Below are 27195 nucleotides of genomic sequence, written 5' to 3'. Positions count from 1 at the left end.
TAATGGGTGTCGCACCCAATAAAACGCGAGATCTATTAAACGAGTTTGATACGATGTGAAATAGTCATACGTGGGTAGTTTAAGATACTTTTCTAACTAATGATGTTTGGGAGGTATTGGTCCAAAAAAATAAATTTTAGGTTTTTATGTATCTTCCAATTTGATCCAAAAATTGATGCTGAATTGACACGTTTCATGGGGAGACTGATTGGCTTATATATATGTCTATTGAAATCATCATCCATAGATGGCCTCCACCCCAACCCCCTTCAAAGAAAAGAAAAAGAAATCAATATCTATACATTATTGGAAAGATAAGAAGAGGACTTTGATTTATCTAGAGGCAGCAAAAGATACAGTCGCATATCAAAAAGGGATTTTTTATTATCATTTATGAAGCGTCCATGGCCTCTCTAGTCTTTTTCGTGAAGGTCCCAAACCCCAGCTTGGTCTTTAGGTTTCAAACTCCAAACAGTGCCCTACTGAGTCACTGAGTCTATGTGCTCTTCTTTACCAACTCTGATTCCCAAAGATTTTAACTTTTCTAATGAGATATCCCCAGGATCAGTTCTCCATCTAACCTACAACCATATTCACTTTAAATTTTTATTTTTTTATTAATATGGGGTAAATATAAACAACAACAATAAATTAATCTCTTTTATATTGAATACTCATGCTCTTGTTATTCTTAGTACTTGAATCACGTGCCTTAAGAAATAACAACAATTTCTTCTCAACCGACTTTGCTTGGTTTGTGCATTTTAAATCTCTTTTATGTGTACAACACTTCAAATCTTGGTTTGTTGAGAAAATAAATTAATCTCGTCGGTTATTAGCGGTTCATTCCTTTTAGTTTAAGCGTAGAATCCCGTTCGATAAGATAATGATCGTTGGTCGATGTTTCTCTATAAGACAAATAAAAACATAAAGGGAAGATGAGAGTGAAGAATTAAAAGAAAATAGAGAAGATAAACTTTCAGCCTTTTCTTGATATAAGGCAACTGATATCAAATTTATGATGACAATGATTATTTGTAGGTTGACTTAAGCAAAATAATACAGTTGTTAGAGTATGTTTAACTCTGATAAATCATATGAGATTGTTACAGGCTTAATTATTAGATTATAATCATTCGACAAGTATAAGACTATGAATGAATTATAGACGAAAATACTATTTTTAGAGGATATATTCACATAATGTATCTCCGAAATATCATATGGTTACAGGGGTGGATGTATGCAACCTTTATAGGGATTAATTCATACCCATTATTTTGAGAAATATATTAAATTTAGTTTAATTTGATAAAGGAAAAGAAAAAATAAGAAAGTTTCATACCCATTTTTTTAAATAAATGTATTAAAATTTTAGATCCTATTTTTTAATTTTTAAATCCGCTATGTCGACACCGTTTTTCGCTCGGGCAGGGAATGACAGATACCGACTCGGGGGTTTTCTCTCTTAAAAGATTTATCAAAATGTGAGGAGTTGCCACCAATCATTTAAGGTGCGATTGGAACACCGTAAAAACCGGGTAATTTTAATAAAACATTTTATTTTTGTCAAAATACTGAGTTTTAAGGTTTGCGAAAATCAAAAATCAGGTTCGAGAGTCAGTTACACGTGGGGAAGGATTAGCACTCCCACAAGCGCCCAAAAATTGATACCTAGTTGATTACCCTATATTTAAAATCGAAAAATTTGAGTTCGATCTTTATTTAATTTAAAAGTCATTATAGATGAAAAAAGTTGAAAAGGATATTCGTTTATTAAGGCCGATAGCATTCGCCCTTAGCATAAACGCGGGAGATCAACTATTGTGCCTAATAACGGGCATTGCCTTAATTTTTAAAAATCATGATGTAGTTTTGAAAAGGATGTCGATTTATTTTGGGAATCACCAGCATCACCCCCTGAGCATGATTGCGAGAGATATACTATTAATTTTCTAACAAGTAAGCATTGCCTTAGGGTTAAAAATAAATTACGATCAAGCAAATTTTATTTATCCTAATTAAACTAAAAGTAAATTAAGGCTTTTTCTAGCTTAAAGTGTCAAATTATGAAAGTTAAAGGACCTAAAGGATCAAACCTAGAAGTGTAGGTTCTAATATTAAATCTACTTGATTTTTAAATCGATTATTGAATCTTATAACCGAGGTGGTCCATTGAGCATTTACGTAAGGGCCGACTCGGATTATTCCAGAAATTAGGGGGACTATATTAAAATCTATCTAAAAGTGGAGGCTCTATTTAACTTATTTAATTATGTCAAAATTTAAACATTAATCGAAGTTCGGGGACTAAAAATGTCAAAGAACTAAAATACCGAGCTCTAAGAGACTAAAAGTTTAAGGACCTAAATTGATAAGTTCTAAAGTTAGGGGGTAATAAAAAACCTAATTATTATCTAAATTATTAAACTTAAAGTTTTTAGAAAATATTAATTATTAATAAAATTTAAAAGTTAAAGAATCGATTCAAGTAATCGGGCATCTTATGCGAAAACTCGACTCGAATTGCTCCCTAATTAATAACTAAAATGTCATCATAATTTTTAAATTCGATTCGAAGGTTAATGTAGTTTATAACTAAATCTAAGAAATTAAACTATGAAATATGAAACAATTAATAAATTTTAAAAAATTAAAAAAACAATAAATAAATAAAAATAGAAAAAAAAAACACAAAATAAAAATAAAATAAACCTAAATATAAGGACCTAATTGCATAAATTTGAAATTACTGAACTAAAAGAGAATAAATTAAACATGCATTAGGGGCTAAATTAAAATAAATTAAAATTTAAAGCCTAATTCGAAATAAAAAAATACATACTAGTGACTAAATTACAAAACACACATGAAATAAGAGGGAACTAAAGAAAATTAACCCTAAAAAATAAAAAAATCATACATAAAAAGACGTAAATCACAAAACAGTCCTATATGACTAAAATGCAAAAATACGCTAAAATATGAGGGATTAAACAGTGAATAAACCAAAAAATAAAACATGAATGGCAGAAAGGTAAAATATCAGTTTTGGTCTCTTTAGGGACCAAACTGTAAAAACACGGCAAAGATTCAGGGCCTTATCGTAATTAGAACCTTAATTTACCCTTTATACGCCAAACTTTTGTTATTTTATTTCATTTCTAGTCAAAAAAAAAGGCCAAATGCTATCTTTTTCCTCGGTCGGCCCACTGCTGACTGCCTCTGAAACTCATCGATCACCGCTTGAATAACCCTAAAAAATCCCCAAAGCTAGATTTAACCCCCTAAAATCTATTTTAAGACGTAGAACACCAAAATCCTCCTAAAACTACCTAAAAACTAACTAAAAACCACATAAACTCCTCGACTACCCCAAACTCTGGCGACCCCTGGCCAACTCAGGTAACTTTTCGGTCTACTTTCCTTTTATTTATTTATTCATAATTTTGACTGTTGGTTTGTTGGTTGTTTAGCCTGAGATTGCACACATGCTTTTTTATTCACGATTCAAAGTGTTTCGATCCAAAAAAATACTAATTTTCTTTTATGTAAAATGAAACAAAAACAGGTTCCAAAATTTAACAGAGGACTAAATCAATAAAACAGAAAGGAAAAAAAAACAAGCGAAAATACAAATAAAAAAACCTCAATTTTTTGTTGTTTATTGCTTCAGAACAGAGAGAGAGTGTGTGTGTTTGTTTGAGGTTTAATACCCATTTTACAGAGAAAATGAAATGATAATTTTGTTTGTTCTTTGTTTCCTGCAAGTTGCGTGGAGTGTTTTGGTAGCTTGGCTGGGAGTGGGGCAGAGAGAGGTGGACATGGATTGGGGTGAAAATGGTGGCATTGGTTGGGGCTTGGGGCGGCTGGTTAGACGGGTCAGGTCTGGTCCAGATCAGGTGTTTGGGTCTTGTTTTGGGTATGGGGGTTAATTCGGTTTTCGGCCTTTGGGTTTGGGTTTAATTTGGGGTTTAGTTTGATTGTTTGGTTGTATTTGGGTCAGAAAAATGGTGCTTATACACCACTGCATGGTTTTGAAAAAAAAAAAAAACCATTCAATGCATTAAATTTCTCATTCTATTCATATCTAGTAAAATTAGGTGAGGAGATGCTACAAACTAATAAATCCAAGCGTTAGTAGAAAAAAGAACAAATTTTGGGGAACAAATGTAATGATAAAAGAAATAAATGACAAGTGAGAGCTCTGTCAAAATTACCTTTTTGGCAAATAATGTTTCCTATGTGAGCAATGAAGACAATTAGTTCAAAATTAATGATTCTATTACTGTACATTTTCATAAAACGTATGAAACAAACCAGGTTTAAACTAGGCTGAAATTGGGTCGGTGTGCTTCATCACGGCAAAGCAGCTCCCGAAACCCATCTAGGAAGACCTCAAATAAAGGGAAATTATTCTATTAACTATTAAAATTTAAATAAAAATATAATTTTAGTCATTCATTTATAAAAGTTTTAATTTTGTCAGTTAACTTTTTGAATTGATTTTTCTTCCAATGTGGTCAAATCATTAACAACATAGTAACATCATAATTTTTTTTGAGAAAATTCTAAATTATATTGACTGTTATTACCAGTCGTTTAATTCCAATTATAATAAAATTGGTATTAAAATGTTCACATTTTTTTATCTTTTTCTTCCCCGATTAAATTTTCATGAAACCTATTTAAAATTAACGAAAATCTATCTAAATCCTTAATTGTCTAATTCCTTGACCTCATCTGATGATGGTCCGATGAGTCTAAAAAATGCTTCTTTGAATTTTCATACGATCACTCCAAATTCCACAAGTGTGGCTTCTTCCAAATCCCAAAAGTAAGATATTTTCATGTTTAACTTCATGAGTTTTAGAGGTTTTGAACAAATCAAATCATTAAATTATAGAAAAAAGTGAGACGAATTCATAGATCTTCATAAGATTTTATTTAAATTTTATTTTATCATTCAATATTAAATATTTGTATCTAAAATAATTTTTATTTTTATTTTTCTTATATACATACCAAAAGTTAAATATAAATAATTCAATCATTCCATTTTTTAACAAAAATAAAGAGATATTTTTTTTAAATATTTTTTTAAATCAACATACTATTATCAATATTAATGTGTAATTTCATCAATGAAATAAGAGCTAATGGCCCAATAATAAAATTATAACACACTAATCTAATACGACACAAAGTCAGCTGATTAGAATGTCACACGGAATCACCGAAGTTGTTAACTAGGGATAGCAACGGGTCGAGTTTTTGGTCAACCAGACCTTATCAAAAAATCTACATCCTCCACCCGACCCAACCCGGCCCGAAAAATATATACTCTCCACCCGATTCCGATCAAACCCGATATAAAATAAGGACTTAATTAAAAATAATAAAAAATTACATTATTATCCTCGGGTCGGAGTTTTTCACCCTCCACCCGAACTCGACACGACCAGACCCCACCTCTTAAAAAATTCAACCTGGCCTGAACGAATCTTTTTTTTAAAGAAATCCGATCCTATCTGGTCGGGTCGAGTCGGAACCCGTCGGATTCAAGTTAAATTTCCATATTTATGGTTAACCCAAAAATTTTCTTTAAATACCTCGCAAATCATCAATTTAAGCCATGCAAAGGAAAGTAAATCAAAACATAAATAAATGAAGTTTATATTAGGGAGCTCCCAAATTAAGTATATCAAAATAATACAACCGAACATTTAAAAATAAAGTTACGACTCAAATACAAGAAGGTATATGCATAGTACATACTCTTTAAGAATAAGACTCAAGATGTAGTTTACAGCTCGAACTGTCTTGAACATTTACTGTGCGATAGGCTCCTTGTATGCCCCTCCTAAATACTTGCGCACGAAAACAAATTATGAACGCTGAGCTCATTAGCCCAGTGCCACACTAACAACTAAACAATACTAAAAGTGTTCATTAAATGCAAACGCTATTGATTGCAATAAGGAAAATGAGTATACTCGTATACTACACACTACTCTAGGGTAGACATCATGGTATGGTCGGAGGGCTACACACACCCCTCTAGTCTACCTAGGGTGAGGTCCATAATCTATACATCAGACACAACACCCGACTAACCCACCCCTCGCTACTGTTCGAGCCTTGCTCCCTTGTTAGTCTCAAAGTACCTCGTACACTTGCTTAAGGATATCTGAACATTCTATACTTCGAAGCTATCATCATCTGCTAGAGTAACTCAGGTGTCCTGACCATTTCCCGAGCATCAATCAAGGCTAATTTTATGTCGTTCTAGTTGATATTGTTTCTAGCTATAATTGCATTTTATCAATGGTTCTTACTTGTAGCCTTATTTGATGATATTTTAGTGGTGTTGGGTCCTTCAACATTATCCCTAAGTTCCTTAGGTTTCTTGCCCAAAAATGTACGCTGCTATCGATACTCGCCCTCGGGTATCGATACTATACAATTTTTACAAGCTGAGAATAGTTGGTAGTATCAATAGTGTTGGACTAGTATCGATACTCTCGAGCTAGGGTATCGATACTTTCTGGGTATCGATACCAAATTTTACTTAAATACTTTGGAAAAATACCTCAGTATCGATAACCCTAATGAGAGTATCGATATTCCCATGAGTACTAATACCAAAATAGCATACTGAAATTTGCTAAGTTTGCTCGGTATCGATATATCGATACCAACCTATGCGTATCGAAACCATACCAACAGTATCAATCCTCCTAGTGTAAGTATCGATACTTTAATACTAAACTTCTTTATTTTTTAAGCTAGTTGATGAACAATATTGGCATTGTCCTTCCAGTACCAATACTTGTACTCAAAAATACCCTATTTGGGGACAAAATTACTCCCAAATCTCCTGCAAAAGCCCTACTGAAGTTCTCAACCATTCTTAATGTTCCATATATGAAAGAAGAGGTCATAATAGGTCTCTATACATGCCAAAAACACTAAATGCTTGAATCTACCATGGATGTTTATTCATACTTCACAACTCAGTACTCACTAGATAGATGCATTTTTATGTCTCAAAAATGGTTTGAAAGAGTTGTGAATGTGTTACCTTAGTTTCCTAGCTACTGGAAATGTTGTTGAATCAACAGAAGGTCATTTTCTTTTGTTTTAGCCTTATAGTTTTCTCTCACATCTTTCATTAATCAAAAACTATAAAATGGATTACTACTTCGTTTTGAAAGTTCCTAGAGGGATTAAGAACACTCTTAAGCCTCAAACTTCTCAAAAATAGATTAAATCCTTGGGTCTCTAAAACCCCACCTAAACCCATATTTTGGTTTCTATGTCCAAAACTTGATTGAGATGGCTTGAATAAATGCTTAATAGATGGAAATTCCACTCCCTACCTTAGAATCATTGATCTAGGCTTGTAAAACTAAAAGCTTCCACCTTTGATAAGATTAGAGAAGAAGAGAGAATGATTTTTGAAAGAAATAAGAGGAAAAAGGCAAGGAGACAAAATTCCCCAACGTGACATAAACTCTAATTAATGAATTTCATACTTTAGAAAACCTTAGGGGAAACTACCTTTATGATCCTTCCATTCTTAGTAAAAGGCTAAAAATATATTTTTAAGTTAGATGGGCTCAAGCCCAATTCATGGAAAGCCCAAATATAACCCCGATCATTCAATTATTCTCTTAGTTTACTCTTAAGGCCCAATCGAGTTACCCAAAACTACTAACTCGAGATCCAGGGCGTTACAATTCTCTCATCCTAATAAGAAATTTCGTCCTCAAAATTTAAGTAGGTAGAAGATATGCAAATATTGAAACTGCATATCCTTTTCGGGTTCCCACGTTGATTCCTCTACACCATGATTCCTTCATAAAATATTTACTAGGGGAATCTTCTTATTCTTTAGTTGCCTCACATCCATCGCCTGTATCCTTATCGGTTCTTTATCCTAGGTCATGTTAGGGTTTACCTCGATATGCTCTAAGGGTATGATGTGATAAGGGTCAAAACGATGCCTCCTAAGCATGGACATGTGGAACACGTTGTGAATGTGCTCTAACTCGGGGGTAATGCTAACGATAAACTACAAGTCCAACCCTCTCGAGTTCTTCATATGGCCTTATGAATCGTGGGGTCAACTTTCCTTTACGCCCAAACCAGAGTAATTTATTCCACTGAGATACCTTGAGAAAAACCTTGTCTCCCACGGAAAACTCAACATCCTTATGTTTCAAGTCCGCATACGACCTTTACCTATCGGAAGCTTCATTCAATTGAATCTTATTCAACCGAACTTTCTCCTCGTTTTCTCTTATCAAATTCAAACCCACTAACTTTCCTTCTCTCAGTTCTTTCTAACAAAGCAGAGTTCTACGCTTAATCTGTATAACACCTCGTACAGAGCCATTTGGATGCTATATTGATTGATATTATTGTAAGCAAACTCTGCTAGAAGTAAATGGTCCTCCCAACTACCCTAAAGGTCTGAGATGGTGCACCTTAGAATGCCTTCTATAATATATATAACACGCTTGGTCTGGCCGTCTGTCTGAGGATGAAAGGTTATGCTAAAGTGTAACTTGGTGCTTAGCGATGTATTAAGAGTCTTTCAAAACCAGAAAGTGAAACAAGGGTCTCTATTCGAAATGATCAAAGTCGAGACACTATGTAACCTCATAATCTCAAGGACGTACAATTGTACTAGCCTTTCTAAAGTGTAATCCATTCAAACCGGAAGAAAATAAACAGTCTTGATCAACCGGCCAACTATCACCCACACTGTGTCGTGTCTCTTCCTGGTCATCGGATACCCCGTCATGAAATCTATAGTTACTCAGACACTTTCCTCTTCATGCCAGACCACTAATACAATGGTCGGAGCTCCTGGTACATCTTATTACTACCCAAATGACCTGAGAGTGAACTACAATGCATTTCATGAAGGATCTTACAGCACAACTGCTCATTAGTGGGTACACACAAATGTCCTCTAAAGGAAAGTATGTCCCCATCGCCCAACTCAAAACCTGAGGCCTGCCTTGGTGGACTTACTCTACCAGAGCCCTTAAGTGACTGTCAGAACTTTACAACCTCTTAACCTCGCTCACTAACTCGAGTTCCACTCATAGCTCGACCATTAATCCACCATCACTAGATAAATTCAAGTGTGATAACAACGCCCTCAACTATGACATTGATTTCTTACTGATGCATTAGCAACTACGTTGGCCTTCTCTAGGTGGTAGTTAATTACACAATCGTAGTCCTTCAATAGCTCAACCCATCTACGATGTCTCAAATTATGCTATTTCTATGTGAGTAGGAACTTGAGGCTTTTGTGGTCAGTGAAGATGTTGCACTTCTCACCAAACAGGTAGTACCTCCAAATATTAAGTGCAAAAACTATTGTCGCAAGCTATAGATCATGAGTGGGGTAAATAAACTCGTGAGGGTTGAGTTGATGAGATGCATATACTACCACTTTCTCATCTTGTATTCAAATAAAACGAAGTCTATTTAATGAGGCATCTCTAAACATAATGAAGTCTTTCCCCATGTTGGGTTGGGTTAAAATTGGGGCTTGAGTCAGAATGGCTCTCAACTGTTCGAAGCTCATTTGCTTCTTTTCACCTCACACAAACTGTATTCCTTTCTAAAGTAACTTAGTCATTGGGCCTGCTATCATCGAGAAACCCTTTACAAACTGATGATAGTACTCGGTAAGACCTAAGAAGCTACATACTTTAGTTACATTCTTTGGTGATTCCCATTCTAATACGACATGAATCTTTTGAGGGTTAACTCGAATATTGTCTACTGCCACTACATGCCCCAGAAATGAAACATCAGATAATCATAACGCACACTTCTCAAAAATGGTGAACAACTAACGTGCTTAAAGGGTCTGTAGAACTATATGAAGTAGTTGGCCATGTTCATTCTCTGATCGTGCATACACTAGAATATTATCTATGAAAACTACCACGAATTGGTCCAAGTATGGGTGGAAGACTCTATTCATGAGATCCATAAATGTCATCGGTGCATTGGTAAGTCCAAAAAGCATTAAAAAACTTATAGTGTCCATATCTTATCCTAAACGTCATCTTTGATATATCGACATCTTTTACCTTTAACTGGTAGTTCCCGAATCTTAAATCTATATTGGAGAATATGCATGCTCCATTAAATTGGTTGAAAAGGTCATTAATTCTTGGAAGGGGATAACAATTCTTAATAGCTAACTTGTTCAGTTGTCGATAGTCAATACACAACCTCATCAACCCATCATTTTTCATGACAGAGAGAACTAGTGATTTCTAAGGAGAAATACTAGAACGGATGAAACCCTTCTCTAGAGACTCTTGAATTTTGGCCTTCAACTCCTTTAGTTCCATCGGCGCCATGCGGTAGGGAACAATAGACACTGGGGCGAATCCTAGCATTACATTGATGCCAAACTATAGTTCTCGGTCATGCGATAGTCCTGATAACTCCAACAAAATTACATCTGGAAAGTCTCGAACAGTTCAGATATACTCGAGCCTTGGAACTATAACTTGGATGCTGACAACATGAGCTAAAAAGGCTTAATAACCCTGTTCTATCATTTTTATGCTTTTATGGTTGATACAATCATTGAAAACTTGGGCTTTTCGCTAAACATCACGATCTTAGTCCCATTAACATTCCTAAGTTTAAATTGTCTAGTTTCAGAACTCAAGATAGAGTCATGCTTTAACAATCAATTCATTCCCAAGATCAAGCTGAATTATCTGAATGGTATCTCCATTAGATCGACCAAAAATGTCTGACCTTAAATCTCAACGGAACATCTACGGTAGACCTTGTCACAAAGTATTCTAATCCTCATAGGTTGGACACTTGAACTCTTATCTCAAGATCATCTTTTGGGATGTTCCTCTATCCTACTAGGTCATAACAGATATAGGAGTGTGTGAACCATGAGTCTACTAATATAGTAACTAAAATGGAAAATACGGTGAAAATACTTGAGATCACATCAGCTGCGTCATATTCCTCCTAAGACCTGACTGTATACTGGCGTGAGCCTACTCTAGACTCGACACTGATAACAAATCAAGTTTTACCTCAATTTAACTACCCGAATGTGGTACCTCATAATCTATAGGGCCCTTTGTCCCTCTGAACTAACTAATCTGAATTCTAGGTCGATGTTAGAGTCATACTCAATGCCTCAGGGTAATTTCTAATAAAGTGGTACAGAGAGTAATAATTGTAACAACCTATGAACCCTCACTGACGAACTCCCAAGTCTCTCATATCACAGATGAAATAATCTGGATGGGGTGGTGCTATCATTGAACCACCGACACTGCCATAGAAGCTGATACCAAGGGTATCCTACGGTGCTCGGATCTACCTCCTCTGCCTGAACTCTACCAGGCTAACTAGGTTGACCCGATAGAGTCTTTTAATATCCCTTGAAATCCCTAGTCCTCTTGGTCGATGGTTGAGAAGGTCTCAAAGACTTCGCTACTCTCTTGCTCTAATCAGATGAAGTACCCGAAACTCTAGCCTTCATGTCGAATACTCACTTTATCACCTTCACTTGGCAAGTTAACTTGGTAAAAACACTTCGAGGTTCAGTGGTTAAATTAGTGAGGATGTCTAAGTGGATGCCCTCCATAAACCTCCTATAGTGGTGGTACTCAGATACTACAACCTCTGGTGCATACCGACTCGATCGGAGGAACTCCCATTCATACTCCAACACAAATAGGTCTCATTAAGTTTGGTGTAGAAATTGATTCCTCAAGTCGTCAGTGTGAGCTTCGTCTATATACTTATGATTGAACTCTTCCAAAAATGCTCTTAAGTGGATCGCTTATGCTTCATTGCTAACTCCATAGTCTCCCACCAATTTATGACTTCACCCTTTAGTAGGTAGTGACGCACTCCAATATACCCTTAAGGGTCAAGTGTAGCTAACGAAGTATCTTCGGGGTCTTCAACATCATTGGTCAGTAGTTATTGGGTCACCAGTTTCAGAGTTAAAGAAATCGATAGTTTTGTACCTTCAAATATGTCAACTGGAGAATACTGTGATGCTACCACGGAAGAGGCTGACGGATTAGGTTGGGTAGGTGGTGTAGTAGGTATTCTAGGGATGACCCTAACTATATGTCTAAGAGATAATGTCAGATCTCGAAAGAAATTCACCTCGTCGACCCTTACATCCTCGGGTACCTCATACTCTAAATAAAAAAATGAACTCCTCACCGGTATCACTCGCTAGGGAAGCTCTACTCTTGTCCTTACCCTCGTGGCTCAGAGCAGTGCTATCATCCATGACTAAACTCTGAAATTAAGTCAAAATGAGGAGTTATCATTACTATCCCAGACATGAAAGAATTCTTGACTCCCTAGAGGCATGTATACTTATAGACTCTAACCCATGGGTCATAGAAACAATTAAACATGTTTCTCTGATACCACTAAATATAATACCCTAATCTGATACGACACAAAGTCATCCGATAAGAATGTCACACGGGACCACCATAATGATTAACCAAATATTTTTATTTAAATACCTCGCAAATCATCAATTTAAGCCATTCAAAGGAAAGTAAATCAAAATATAAATAAATAAAGTTTACATCAGGGAGCTCTCAAAATAAGTATCTCAAAATAATAAAATTGAGCATTTAAAAATAAAGTTATGACTCAAGTAGAAGGTCTATGAATAGTACATGCCCTCTAAGAATAAAACTCAAGATGTACTTTACTGTTCGAACTGTCTGGAACGGCTACTGCACAATAGGCTCCTCGTATGCTCCTGTTAAAGACTTACACATAGAAAAAAATTTCAAACGTTGAGCTCATATCCCAATGCCACACTAACAACTAAACCATACTGAAAGTTTTTATTAAATGCTCATGTTATTAAGTGTAGTAAGGAAAATGAATATATTCGTATACGACACACTACTCTAGGGTATACATCATGGTATAGTCAGAGGGTTACACATCTCGAGATATACACCCCTCCAGTCTACTTAGGGTGAGTTCAATATTCTCTACATCAGACTCAACACCCGACTAACCCACCTCTCGTGAGTGTTCGGGGCTCACGCCATGGTTAGTCTCAAAGTACCTCACACACTAGCTTAAGGATATATGGTCATTATATACTTTGAAGCTATTGTCATCTGTTAGAGTAACTCGGGTGTCCTGATCATTTCCTGAGCATCAACATGCTAGTTTTATATCGTCCTAGTTGATATTGTTTCTAGCTGTAATTGTATTTTATCAATGGTTTTCTCTTGTAGTCTTATTTGATGGTGTTTTAGTGATGTTGGGTCCCTCAACATTATCCTAGGTTCATTGCCAAAAAATATACACTGGTACCGATACTCACCCTTAGGTATCTGTACTATACGATAATTAATAGTTAAGAAAGGTGAGTAGTATCGATACTCCCGAGCTAGGGTATCAGTTCTGTTGTCACCGTTTTTTGCTCGTGACATCAAAAAATAGAGTTATAACATGACTTTCAAGGAATGCTGGTTTTTAAAATCGAACTAAGTCAGAAAATATTGAAGTCACCATCAACCTTTTGGTTAGGTAGGCTGAATACCTAGAAAACATCTTAAAAATGAATTTTAGAAAAATCATTTAAAGACGAAAATTGGTCTGTGTTTAACCAGAGATTTATATTTAGGGATTCAGGAGTTGATTATACATGGGGAAGGGTAAGCACCCCCACAACGCCTAATATTGGTACCTCTCTATTATACATTCTCGAAAATGATGAAATTTTACAAATTTGAACTCTAAATTTAAATTACGATCCTTTTCATTTCTATGATTTTTTAGACTAAATGAATTCATTTTTAAAATGTTTGACTAGATGAAAGATTTAATTCACTCAATTTTATTTAAAAAGGATGTTTTGTTACTACATAAATTAACTAAAATTGAAATCTAATCATGTTGGACTTAATTTTGTTAACCCACGATGCGAAATAACATTGCCTTTAATCGTTTTACAAAATAAGAAATCGAATACATGGCCCATGAATACAATAATAGATGACATATACAAGGTGGATGAAATAAAACATTAAAAAAATTAAATAATAAAACTAAACAAGGATGAACAAATGATTAAACAATAACAAATAAATAGAAACCTAAAAAAAATGAAAAGGAAACATCTATACTTGATAAGGCAATTATGTAAAAATAAAACATATAATATATCTAACAATTATTAAAAAATTAAAATGAATAGAAATATATAAATAATAACAATAAAAACATTTTATTCGAATAGCTCCTGGAAGGGCACCCCAGGTGTTTGGGGGTCTTCCATAGATTAATCGAAACTTTAAAGATATTAAAGCATTAAAAACATTTATATTTAAAAATACATAAATAATAAAATAAATGTTAACCTTAATAATAATATATACATATGACAATCATCATAAAAACCAAATTTGGTGATGTACAAATGCATGTGTAGATAAAAAGGCATCATTAGCAAAAATATAATTTTATATAATATTATATATTTACATAGAGATATGAGACAAATATGTACATAATAATATTATTATAAAAAAAGAACAAATAACAAATACAATGGCCAACTAGGTGATTATACATTTTAGTTTAGGGCTAAAATGTGACACGCGTAAAACTTAGAGGCTAGGAATAAAAGTAACCCCTAAAAAACATATTAATTAGAGCAGTGATGAAAATATAAGCATGTCAACATCAAAGGACTAAAAACATAATTAACCCATATGTTTCATGACCAAAATAATAAATTACAAATGAAAAAAGACTGAAAGAGTAGTTACCCCAAAAACCCAAAACATACGGTTCCTAGAGGGCAAAATGATGTCATTTTAAAGCGGGTATAAATACCCCTTTTTAGCAATTCTTTCTCATTATTCTCTCATTATTTTTTTTCATTTTTTCAAAGAGATAAACTCTCTCTTATCTCTAAATCGTGGTCGCTTGTCAGCTGTCTCGGCCACCGTCGGCCGCCACGATACCACCATCTTCGGTTGCCGTTGGGGCCCAAAAATTCTAGGCTGGCTCTCCTCGACGTCATGGTCACGGATCTGGGCTTTGTTTCGTACGAAACGACCTCTAATATCGTGAAATAAGCCGTAAACTTTTCATCTTCAACCTCATTGATTTGTCTTCTCTAGCTTTGAATAGGGCAAGGTCCGGGGCACGATGAACCTCCTTACCATTTCGAATAGCCAACAGAGGTGCTTAACGCTAGTAGAAGGTTCGGTCGAATATTAACCTCCCCTTTCCTTGTTTCTACTTTTTTATGACCCCTCACTTTTTTACGAATGCTCCAATTGTGATATAAAATGGTGACTTAGTATGATGGGTTTTATAGGGTTGTTGACAGAGTGGGTGAGGATTACAAGAGGGTTCGGTTGGTAGTTTGGATGGGTAGGTTGGGTTTGTTAGATTTGATTCTTATTTTTTTGTTTTTATGTTTTGATTTGATTTTATGGTTAGTTTCTTGGACTAGGAGTGGTTTGATTACTGGTGATGTGATTGACGACAGTAATGATGGTGGCATCAGAGGAGAGGCGATGCTAGTAGTTGGCGTAGCTAGGGTTTTTAGGTTTGAGCCAGTTTGCTTTGGGTTTGTATTGGGCTTGGGGTATTTGGGTATGTTCTGGTTTTCGGTTGGTAATAATAATAATAATAATAATAATAATAATATAAATCAAAAAATGGTGATTACAGCTGCCCCCTTTGCTCATTACTGTGGAATGGGAACGGAGCAAATATATAAAACACCATTTTTTTGCACGATCATTGTTCTTCGAGCTGCGAGTTCTTCACATTATGAACTCTTCGTTGAGGATTTTAATGCACCTCCTTCTATGATGGATAAGATCCAATTGAACAAGTTCTTCTCATTATGAACTTCTTCTCTTGGAAACGTTGACCAAACTTTTTATGTGATGGAATCAAACGTAATGCTACTGCTGATCCAAATCCTTATGTGATGGAATTGAGCGTGTTGAATAAGCTCTTTTCATTATGAACTTCTTCATTGGAAATGTTGATCCACCTTATTTTGTGATGGAATCAACGTAGTGTTGGCAATGATCCAACTCCTTATGTGGTGAATCGAGCATGTTGAATAAGTTCTTCTCGTTATGAACTTCTTCATTGGAAATATTGATCCACCTTTTTTGTGATGAAATCAACGTAGTACTAGCACTGATCCAACTCCTTATGTAATGAATTGAGCTAAAGTTGAACAAGTTCTTTTCATTATGAACTTCTTCATTGGAAATGTTAATTCACCTCCTTTTGTGATGGAATCAAACGTAGTGCTGGTGCCGATCCAACTCCTTATGTGATGGAATCGAGTGAAAAATGTAATGTTGCCTAACTCCTTATGTGATGGATGAGCGAAATGATGATGTTGATCAAACTCCTTATGTGATGGATAAGTGAAATGATGATGTTGATCCATGTCCTTATGTAATGGAATCAAGTCAAATGTTGATGTTGATCCAACCCCTTCTGTGATGGATTCAAATAAAGGTCAAGAGAGTTCTTCTCATTGTTAACTCCTTTTCCCTCATCGGATGAGTTCTTCTCATTATGAACCCTTCCATTTAAAATGTTTGATGTATCTTTCCTTTGAAGAATTCTAAACTTCATTCAATGGTGAAAATGCAGACTGAATATTTGCTGAAATCTTGTTCTTGTGCACAAAATCGTGAACTGGAGACTTTTGAAATCCTGTTAGACTTTCAAAATTTAATTAGGGATGAATATGCATGCTCTTATTTTTCAAATGCCTAAATTTACGTGCATGATGTCAGTTTAGTGTTGTAAGTTCTATTGTCTTGTGAATATTTGCTTCTTTATCTTCGATGAGTTTTCGTCTTTGTTGGGTCAATCTTGGAAACGAAATTGCTCATTCGCATTGAAGAGATCTGGCCACCTACGATAAATGCTTGACTTTTCTACATGAAAAATTCAAGTTGAAGAAAGATATCACTGAAAAGGTTTAAGGGAAACAATCCTAAGAATGACTCAAATGAATTATAGAGAAACGATCCTAAGTAAGACTCAAACAATTTTTGTAACACCCCCAACCCGAATCCGACCCGGATACGAGTCTGAGGTGTCACATTAACTTTTTAAAGCATATACTTGTACAAAATCGTAAAAATTTTAACTTATTTTAAATAAAACAACATAATTTACATGAAACCAAAATATTTATAAACTCGATCAGAGCATGTCCGAATCAAATCTTTAATTACATGCCAACTACAATCAATATAATAATATATATATATAATTCAATTCTTTTATGATATGATCTTGGGAAAAGAGAAGCTCAGCAACTTCCATCTTTTCTCCTCTTTCTTCTCGGAACCTATGTGTGTAATACTCACACGCTAAGTCGTTGACTTAGTGAGGTATATGAAACGTATAATGGAAACTTAAATACTTAACAATACAAGAACATTTCATACCATCGTATCATATAAAACCATATAATATTTCATTTAACAAAATACATACATACACATATATCATCATTATCATCATCAACATTCTTATCGTCATCATTAATCATTTTTATCATATAATCTTGTACTTAACATTTATACCCATCATATAATACATTTCACACAACAAAACACATAACATCACATACAATTTAGTTATGTTATCTCTTTTAATAGCCTATGGCACCTTACTGAGAACTTAAGGTATGTGAGTGCATTGAGGTTGTGCACAAATGATATCACCATAGATCGTATAAAATTGCACTGAGTGCCATATAAAATGTCCCGAAGGACCGCGTAGAAATGTCCCAGAAGACCATGTAGAATTGTCCTGAAGGACCACATAGATGTCCCGAATGACATAGTAGAACCCTCGACTATTGGCATGCCAATTATACCCCCATCTCTCATATCACATACTATGGGCTTACCATTTATATTATTTATTATATCTTATTCCACATAGTCAATTTGTCACGTAGGTCATGTCACATAGCTTATCTCATATGTTCAAATAAACACGTAGATCATCTCACATGGATAATATCTTGTTCACGTATGTTTATATATATCACATAGCACATAGAATAACATATAAACTTATACATGTACTCATGTACACATTTTCATATAGTCAGTATATCAAGGCCATATAGTTTATCTCACAATTTTACATAATCACTTATATTACATCAATTATATACTAGTTTCATATATTTACTTAGTTCAGTTTCACTTAACTTGTCACATAGGTATGTATTCTCATAACTTACATATCCATACTTATATATTTTGATAGCTCATAACATATAACTCATATCACATAGGAATTTCACAAGACTTATATCATATATCCATTTAAACACAGAGACCTCCCCATATAACTTATATTTTATTCTTATATTATCATTTAGGTCAATGCTACTTAGCTTATCTCACTTTTCATTTAATCACATAAGTCAATTATACCAGTTCACATAGATCTAATTCATATAACTTATACCTTGTTATTATATATTAACCTAGATCATTATCACACAAGATAACATGTAACACGTAAACACATATTCATGTACGTAAATACAAACCATATAACCAATATACTTACATTCATAGAATCATACAATCAAAGAATTGGAAATAGACTCATCGCAAGTCTTATTTCCATAAAACATCATATACAATATAAGATGTACTTACCTTAGCCTCACTAGTCAAAGCAATTCTCCTATCTCTCTCTTGGTAAGTTTCTATTCGTCGAATTGTCCGGACTCGTCTTTCGTTCGATATCTACACGAATATTTATATAAATATCGTATAAACAATCCCTTAAAAGCATATGCTAAACAAAACACTTAATTTCAAGATTTCCATATGATTAGTATCGGTACCTTTGGTACAGTACTCATACTTCTTTACTATGGTATCGATACTATACCTTAATATCGATACCATTTCTCAATCTTGGAATTTCATTTCTAAATTGGTATCAATACTTGCATAATGGTATCAGTACCCTTGGTATCGATACTACCCCTTAAGTATCGATACTCTTTAAAGGTTTCATTAGATTTTATCTTATGGTATCGATATTGTTCCTCTAGTGTCGATACCCGCAAACTCAAATTCTACTCATTTGCTTTGAAGTATATGTACTGATCATCCAATATCGATACCCTATGCCTAGAACTTATTCATTTTAACCCAAAAATCAATAATACTCAGCTAAATTCTTCATTTTACTTTTCTTTTCAAGCCTTTAAACTCAACAACACTTATTCAAATCAACTTATCTCACTTTAACTCATCTTAACATCCAATATTTAACTAGAACACTTGAAACTAAAAATCTTACCAAATATTCAACTTTGTTATTACTTCACTTTAACCTTTTAAATATCTTATTCTGATTGATGAAAAGTCAAATATGACTTCATAATCCATTTATAAACTCTTTCTTATCAAATCACTTAAAAACTCTATACAAAATCTCTCATATCTTGTAACTCTTTTAATTTCTACTTCTCTTAAAGTTTCCTTAAACTTTCTTAATACCCAAAGAATCAAAACCCATCATAAATTATAAGAAATAACCAATTTGAGAATTCCTCACCTTAGCTATGAATACATGGGAAGAGAAGAAGAATAAGCTCCAAGACTCCAGATTTTTCTTTCCCTTCTTATTCTTTCTTTCGACGTGGATATAAAGACATCCAAATGAATTTTTAATTCATTTCTTATCAAATAACTATTATACCCTTTCATCTTTCAAACTTTGTTATTCAGTCCTGCTCTAAGAAATTCCAATTAAGTCCTTGAACTTTTTGATTAATCTGAATTGACCACCTAATTTTAAAATCTTGCACTTTGGTCACTAGCCCATTTTTGGGTTGTTACAATTTTCTAGAGAAATGATCCTAAAAAGGACTCAAACAATTTATAGATAAATGATCCTAAGAAGGACTCAAACAACATTATAGAGAAACAATCTTAAGAAATACTCAAACAATTTTCTAGAAAAACGTTCCTAAGAAGGATTCTAATGAATTTATAGAGAAAAGGTCCTAAGAAGGACTCAATAATTTCTTAAAATAGACTTTATAGGCATCCTCATGATAATGAAATCAAAATTTATCATGTTTTTACGAAATGATGAATGCATGATGCAAAGATGGAAATTCATGTAATATGTATGAGTGTATGTTTTCTTGATATGTTGGGAATGGTTGCAAGAGCAGTCTTCATTGCTATAGCAGTCTTCATTCTCTTCCTAGTTTGGATGTCTTTCTATTCTGTCACACCTGAGTGCGTTCTTGGGAATCTTGACTTGTGAACGGGTGCATTTTGCCCCAGTAAATTTTGGCCCTTGATAAATTTGGATTGTACTGCCTTAACTTGTGTAGAAATCCACTAGGGCTTTCATCTTTGCCATAAAGTTTTGAAAAGAGAATCCATCATTTCAAGCTTTAGAGACCATTTACCCACTGCTACCTTTTGATAGAAAATCAATAGCCACTGTCTAGAACAAACCACCTTAGGAACTGACAAAACATTTGTGTTCCCTAACAAGTCTTACGATACATCCACGCCAAAGATGGTAGTTTGAAACTTAGAAAAAACCAAAATTGAAGGTGTTTGCTCAATTGCTAACATCGAATTCATCTCTTCAAGCTTTGTATTGATTTTTTCAAAGTTCTATCGCCCATTTAGCGAAAATATAACTTCCCTGTTATCCACTTTTAATCTTGGAGTAGACAGAACATTACCTTCCAAATGGGTGAAATTAGAATTTATAGAAACCCTTTATGAACTCAATATTGGATCAGCATCATAACTACTGGTATAGGAAGTATTCATCATTTATTGTGGCTTCAACATTTATGCACGAAAAAATCACCAGAATAATGCAATTGTATATTACGATGCTCGAAGGACTTATCATCGAGAAACCTTTGAAAATCAAACTTGCTTCTCCAAAAATTCATTTACAGATATCATCAAGAAACCCCTAAAAATTAGACTTAATATTTAAAAATTCATTTGATGTAATCATTAAGAAACCCCTGAAAATCAGGCTTAGCCTCTTTAAAAATCCATTTGAAGATATCAAGAAACCCTTGAAAATTAGGCTTAGCTTCTTTCAAAATTCATTTGAAAACATCAAGAAACCCCTAAAAATAAAGCTTAGCTCATTTAAACATTTATTTGAAAACATCAAGAAATCCTAGAAAATCAAGATTAGTTGATTTCAAAATTCATTTGAAACATAAAGAAACCCCTAAAAATCAGGCTTAGCTCATTTAAAAATTCATTTAAAACATTAAGAAACCCCTAAAAATCAAGCTTAGAATTTTTCAAAATTCATTTGAAAACACCAAACCCCTAAAAATTAGGCTTAGCTCATTTAAACATTCATTTGAAAACATCAAGAAATCCCTGAAAGTCAAGCTAAGTTTTTTCAAAATTCATTTGAAAACATCAAGAAACCCCTAAAAATCAAGCTTAGCTCATTTACAAAATCATTTGAAAATATAAAAAACCCCTGAAAATCAGGCTTAGCTTCTTTCAAAATCCATTTGTAAACATTAAGAAAACCCTGAAAATTAGGATTAGCTCATTTAAAAATCCATTTGTAAACATCAAGAAACCCTTGAAAATCAGACTTAACTCCTTTAAAAATTCATTTGATGACATCATATTGTTTGTGTAACGTGCTCCCACATCAAAGTAATAATTCTTCTTGATTGGGCTATTCGATCTTTTAGGCTTAGCCATTTTGAACAAAATCCCCTCCATTCGAGGCTTGAATTATTCGCTTTCTTCGCTCTCTTCTTTTCTTTGAACAATATGTAAAAATATGCCTTTATGCATGAAATGTGAATGCAATAGATATGTATCTATATGTAATGCATTGTGTTCCTGTATACAGAAATGTTTCTATCAGAAACGTTTCAAGGTAAACTCTTCTTGTCCTCATATTATGCCCTTGGCACTCAAAACGGTGAGGCTCATTCACTGTGTTTTCTTGATTTAAATATTGTACTCATGGATGATATTAACCTTCAATAATGCTTTAACATTTATCATTTCTTACTCCAGTATTGATTCTAAGCATGAGTTTTTATGTTTGAGAGACATGTGTCAATTACCAAGATCTACTCAGAGAGATTATCTTGTTTGAAAATGTTTTTCTCCTTTTTTTTTGTTTTAGAAAGAATGAAAGAATGAAGGAATTTTATAAAACAAAATGGTAACCCTTTAATTCAAGTTCACAATTGAAACATATCACAAAATGCGAGTTTGCTGAGTTTCAAAAGAATAAACTACTAATTATATTTCAAAGTTATAGACCTTTGATAAATGTCACGACCTAGGGTTAGTTTTAGGTTGCTTTTCTATTTTCTAAGGTTGCTTTTCTATTTTCTATTCTTGGGAGCGTTATATATGCCCCTAATCTCTGGCTTGACATTTAATTGGATGCAAACAAAATGTCACAGCTAGTGTAATCAATTACTAAACCTTTTAGAACACTTCTATTTCAATTCTATGAAATCTTCCATTTTTTCAAGATTCGTATAATCCTCTAGCAAAGGTAGTACAGAAATATCAGTCTAAAAATGAAATTCCTGAGTGCTTGTGTAAAGTTGACTATAACATGTGTTCCTCAACTCCCTTAGTCCATTTTCATCGAAACCCCTTATTTAGTAAATTTGATTCAATATGTCATTGTTTGGCTAGTTGAATTCAACTTTATTGTACATATATATATATTAGAGTTTCCTTTATTTGGCTAGCTGGATTTATCCATAAAGTCAGAGCATTTAACCAATTGCTCTAGAGGGATAGCTAAAGTTTTATTATATACATATATAATTATATTTTGGGTATACGGATTCAATTTCTTAATCTCATCGAGGATAACTTGTTACATTCTAGGTGTCGTTAAAGGTAAGAAAATCTCATCTTTAGAATTCAAGCAACTGACCTAAACTAAATTTATTTACTCGACTATTCCATCTAAATAGATTAGAATCATCATCAAATGTGATCAAAAAAGTGGAAACCAATCAGCTTTGCACTCTCATATGCCATATGCCCCACTTTGTCTGCCCCTATACATATCTGAATGCCAAGCCTTTAATTATCTCTTCATGCAAGGAGAAGGTTATCTTGTTCCCTGTAAGAGAAGGGTATGGTGTTCTGGTATATCATTTAGAGTAAGATCAATAGTTCTTATTTTACAAGGGTCAATTCTTCTCACTTTGCCAAAGATTTATAACCTCAATTATTTAAAGAGCGTTTAATTCAATTGATATTCATGGAATTGCAAGATTAGGAAATTGATTCATTGTTCATAACCTTACAAAAACATAAGTTCATTAAAACATTTTTGAAAACATATAAGAAAGCTAAAAAAGGATGGAAAACAAATTCCAACAAAATATTCTCAATGTAAAGCACAACTATGCTTAACGATCAGTGGGTAACGACCTAGGCTTGTTCACTTGGAGCATCTCATTATTTATCGAAGGTTCATGCCCTAGAATTGATCAAATTCTGAATTTTACACTTTAATGCCCTACAATTCTCAGTAGTGTGCCATGTGTTCCCTATGTGGTAGCTACTCACTGCATTAACATCATAGTGTTCAAGAGATAAGAACTCATTGGACTTAGACTGGACTGGAGTCAACAAGTTCTTCTCAACCAAGATTGGGAGTAACTCTTCGTATGTCATTGGGATTAGACCAATGGGAGTCTTTCCTCGTATCTCCTTATGGCATCTGGTCCCATGATAAGTTGAACAAGATCTCACTGAAAGGACTTCTACAAATTGGAAGGTATTCTTCAATCGTTCCAAAAGATTATCCTCTCTCACTTCTTCGGGCTTTATAATCTTGTTATTTCTTTGCTGAAAATTAGGCCTGAATCTAGGTCCAAAATGATTCTCCTTAGAGGTGATGGTCTTTGTTGGGTCTTGAGTATCTGTTTCTACATTGTTTAGCGGTGTACCCATAAAGCCCTTTAAGGTGCTCGATCGGTTTGATTTTTGGACTTCTCCCTTTAATACCCCATTCTCTATCGATAAGTCTAACTCAGATGTATGAGAGATTTTTAAGGGTTGCACCTGACCAATTTCTTGCTCGAGAGGATCTTGAATTTTCCTCTCAGAGTTACTATCATCCTTAATGCAAAAATCTGAGACTTCAAACTTGTTCATCCAACAAACTTCCTTACGAGATTTTGTTTGGAGGCCATTGTGGTTAGACAGACTGTGGTGTAATCAGTTCATCTTTGAGCATTTTTAAATGTAAGCTTTTGGATGAGAAATGGAAGGGAGAGAATTAAAACTTATGAGGTTCTTTTTTATCCTCATATAATCTTCCTGATGAGGGGCCATCCAGTGAAGGCTTTGAGGATAGGGTTTAGTTGCTTTGACTTGATTGTTGTGAAGGAACAAAGTGTGGACTCATAAAAGCCTAACCCTTTTTTGCCTTCTTGGTCAACATTTTCTCTTTTTCTTTGCCTCTTTTTATAGTGAAGCTTGAACCCTTCATCTTTGATTGCCTCTTTATTCATTATCAATTCAGTAGTGTCTTCTAGAACCGCATTTAACTTTTGGAGCTGGCTTGAGTTACCTTGATTTTTAATAGGTTCTTGATCATATGCTGATGTCACTTTGACCCCACATCATACATTCATTGCCTGATTCGATGTACTCACTCTTTCTTGCACGACAGGGTCCTCTAACAACTTCTCCCCATAGATCACAACATTCATCATTTTCATCAACTTAGACATCTTCTCTCTCGATTTAACTTGGAACTTCCTTGCTTCATCGATCGTTTCTTATTGGATCCTTACGAGTTTTTCCTGGATTGTCTCGATCCTACTAACACGTGTTAATATCTCGTTCACCACTCTCGATCTTTCTATTGACATGACCCGGGTAACTTCACTTTGCTATCAGAACTTCTATCACGATATCCTCCATGAGTTACTCTCATGTTTTCATGATTGAATGCATGTAAAAAAACTTAACTTAATGTATAATATAGAGGTGCGACTGCACAGATACAAAGACCCAAATATGAATATCATATAACAAGTTTCATTAGAGAAAAAAGTCTTCATATTACAAGATAGTCCATTTTACATATATGCTCTCCATTTGAGGTTGGATCAGAAATGGGTCGATGCTTTGTCTTAGAGCTTTATCCTAAAAAATTATGCCCTCAAGTGCTCTATCACTTATCTCGGTTGATGCCCCTGCGATGCTGGAGTCATGCGTCACTCCTTGATGATTAAAGGTAGAAATATCATAGATAAGTATCTAATACCGCATTGTTTCTTGGGTCAGGAGGTCATCTTTCAAGTCTCGAATATTGTCCTATCAGTCAAATCTGTTACGTAATCTTCAAGCGAGTTTTCTCATTTTCTAACTTCTCTTAGCCACCAGTTTATGTTTGTGTATGTGGTTACTTGATTCAAAACTTTTTTCTCTATTTATGAAAAATTTTCAATTAGGGAGTCATTTGCATATCAACATCTTCATGTTATGTTATGATGATGATGCAATACAAAAAAAATAACGCAAAAGTCAAGAAAAAAACAAGTTAGTGTATGTAAAATAATCGATAAAGATAAAAATGGATGAATATAACATCTACCCAATCATGTTATCTACCCAAGTATGCTTTTATTAAAATAACAATCCTACCGGACATGCTTTCTACCTGACATAATTCATCTCAGGAAGTAAATCCTAACCGTATGGTATCGTTCGCAAGTTTTCATTCAAAAAGAAATTTATTCTATGAATTTAAAGTAAAAAAGAGAGGGTTCAGAGTCATTCATCCTTTGTGAACACCTATTTTGGTACCTATCGATTAACAGAGGTTCATCATTTCTCTATCTAGGGTAACTAGTCTAGGGTTCACTATATGTATGGTTTTGACTCTACAGGTAAGAGTACTCGAATTTTCCCTGATGTCGGTGCCCCATTGGGCCATCACGCCCTCAATACTCATGTATTATAGACTTAAGCAGACTGAGTTCAATTCGAGAAAGCACATTCCTTATGTCTATGCTGAGGGCTGCTCACGAAGATCATAAGGGCAACTACTCCAGGAGTGATTCACTAGCCTGTGCGGAGGGCTGCTCACGAAAGGCACTAGTGATTCATTCCAACTTAATGGGAAAAAGTTCGAGTATAGATCTTATGACATTTAAATGCACGTGTTGTGTGTGAGGAGGAACTCACAAACCTTTTGACAAAAAGAAATAATGACTCATTTTTGAAAACCTTAATAAGTCTGAAAACAATGAAATCAAATATCAGTACAACTATTTACAAAAGTAAAAATAATGCATGATTATGAAAATTAAAATTAAAAGGGTCGTAATTCAATTAAAGGTTCAAATTTATAAAATTCAATTACCCGGACAACGTATAATCGTGTAAGGCTTGACTCTCAGAAAAAGTGTCCCCAGTGGAGTCGCCAAGCTGTCATCACCGTTTTTCACCCAAAACGTCAAAAAATAGAGTTACATCATGACTTTCAAAGAATATTAGTTTTTAATATTGAACTAAGTCAGAAAAGATTGGAGTCTCCATCGACCTTTTGGTTAGGTAGGCCGAATACCCATAAACCGTCTTAAAAAATGAATTGTTAAAAAATCATTTAAAGAAAAAAATTGGTATGCGTTTAACCAGAGATTCATTTTTAGGGATTTGGTTACGCGTGGGGAAGGGTAAGCAGCCCCACACCGCCCAAGATTAGTACATCTCTATTATACGTTGTCGGAAATGATGAAATTTTACAAATTTGAACTATAAATTTAAACTACGATCCTTTTCTTTTCTATGATTTTTTTAGACTGAGTGAATTCATTTTTAAATTGTTTGACTAGATGAAAGATTTAATTCACTCGTTTTTTTTATTTAAAATGGATGTCCTCTTACTATATGAATTAACTAAAGTTGAAATCCAATCATATTGGACTTAAATTTGTTAACCCACGATGCGAGATAACATTGCCTTTAATTGTTTTAGAAACCAAGAAATCGAATACAATAATAGATGACATATACAAGATGGATGAAATAAAACATTAACAATATAAAATAATAA

Source organism: Hibiscus syriacus, unplaced genomic scaffold (genome assembly GCF_006381635.1).
Source record: "Hibiscus syriacus cultivar Baekdansim isolate YM2019G1 unplaced genomic scaffold, ASM638163v2 tig00113123_pilon, whole genome shotgun sequence".
In the NCBI taxonomy this organism is placed as follows: domain Eukaryota; kingdom Viridiplantae; phylum Streptophyta; class Magnoliopsida; order Malvales; family Malvaceae; genus Hibiscus; species Hibiscus syriacus.
This window is presented reverse-complemented; position numbering follows the sequence as displayed.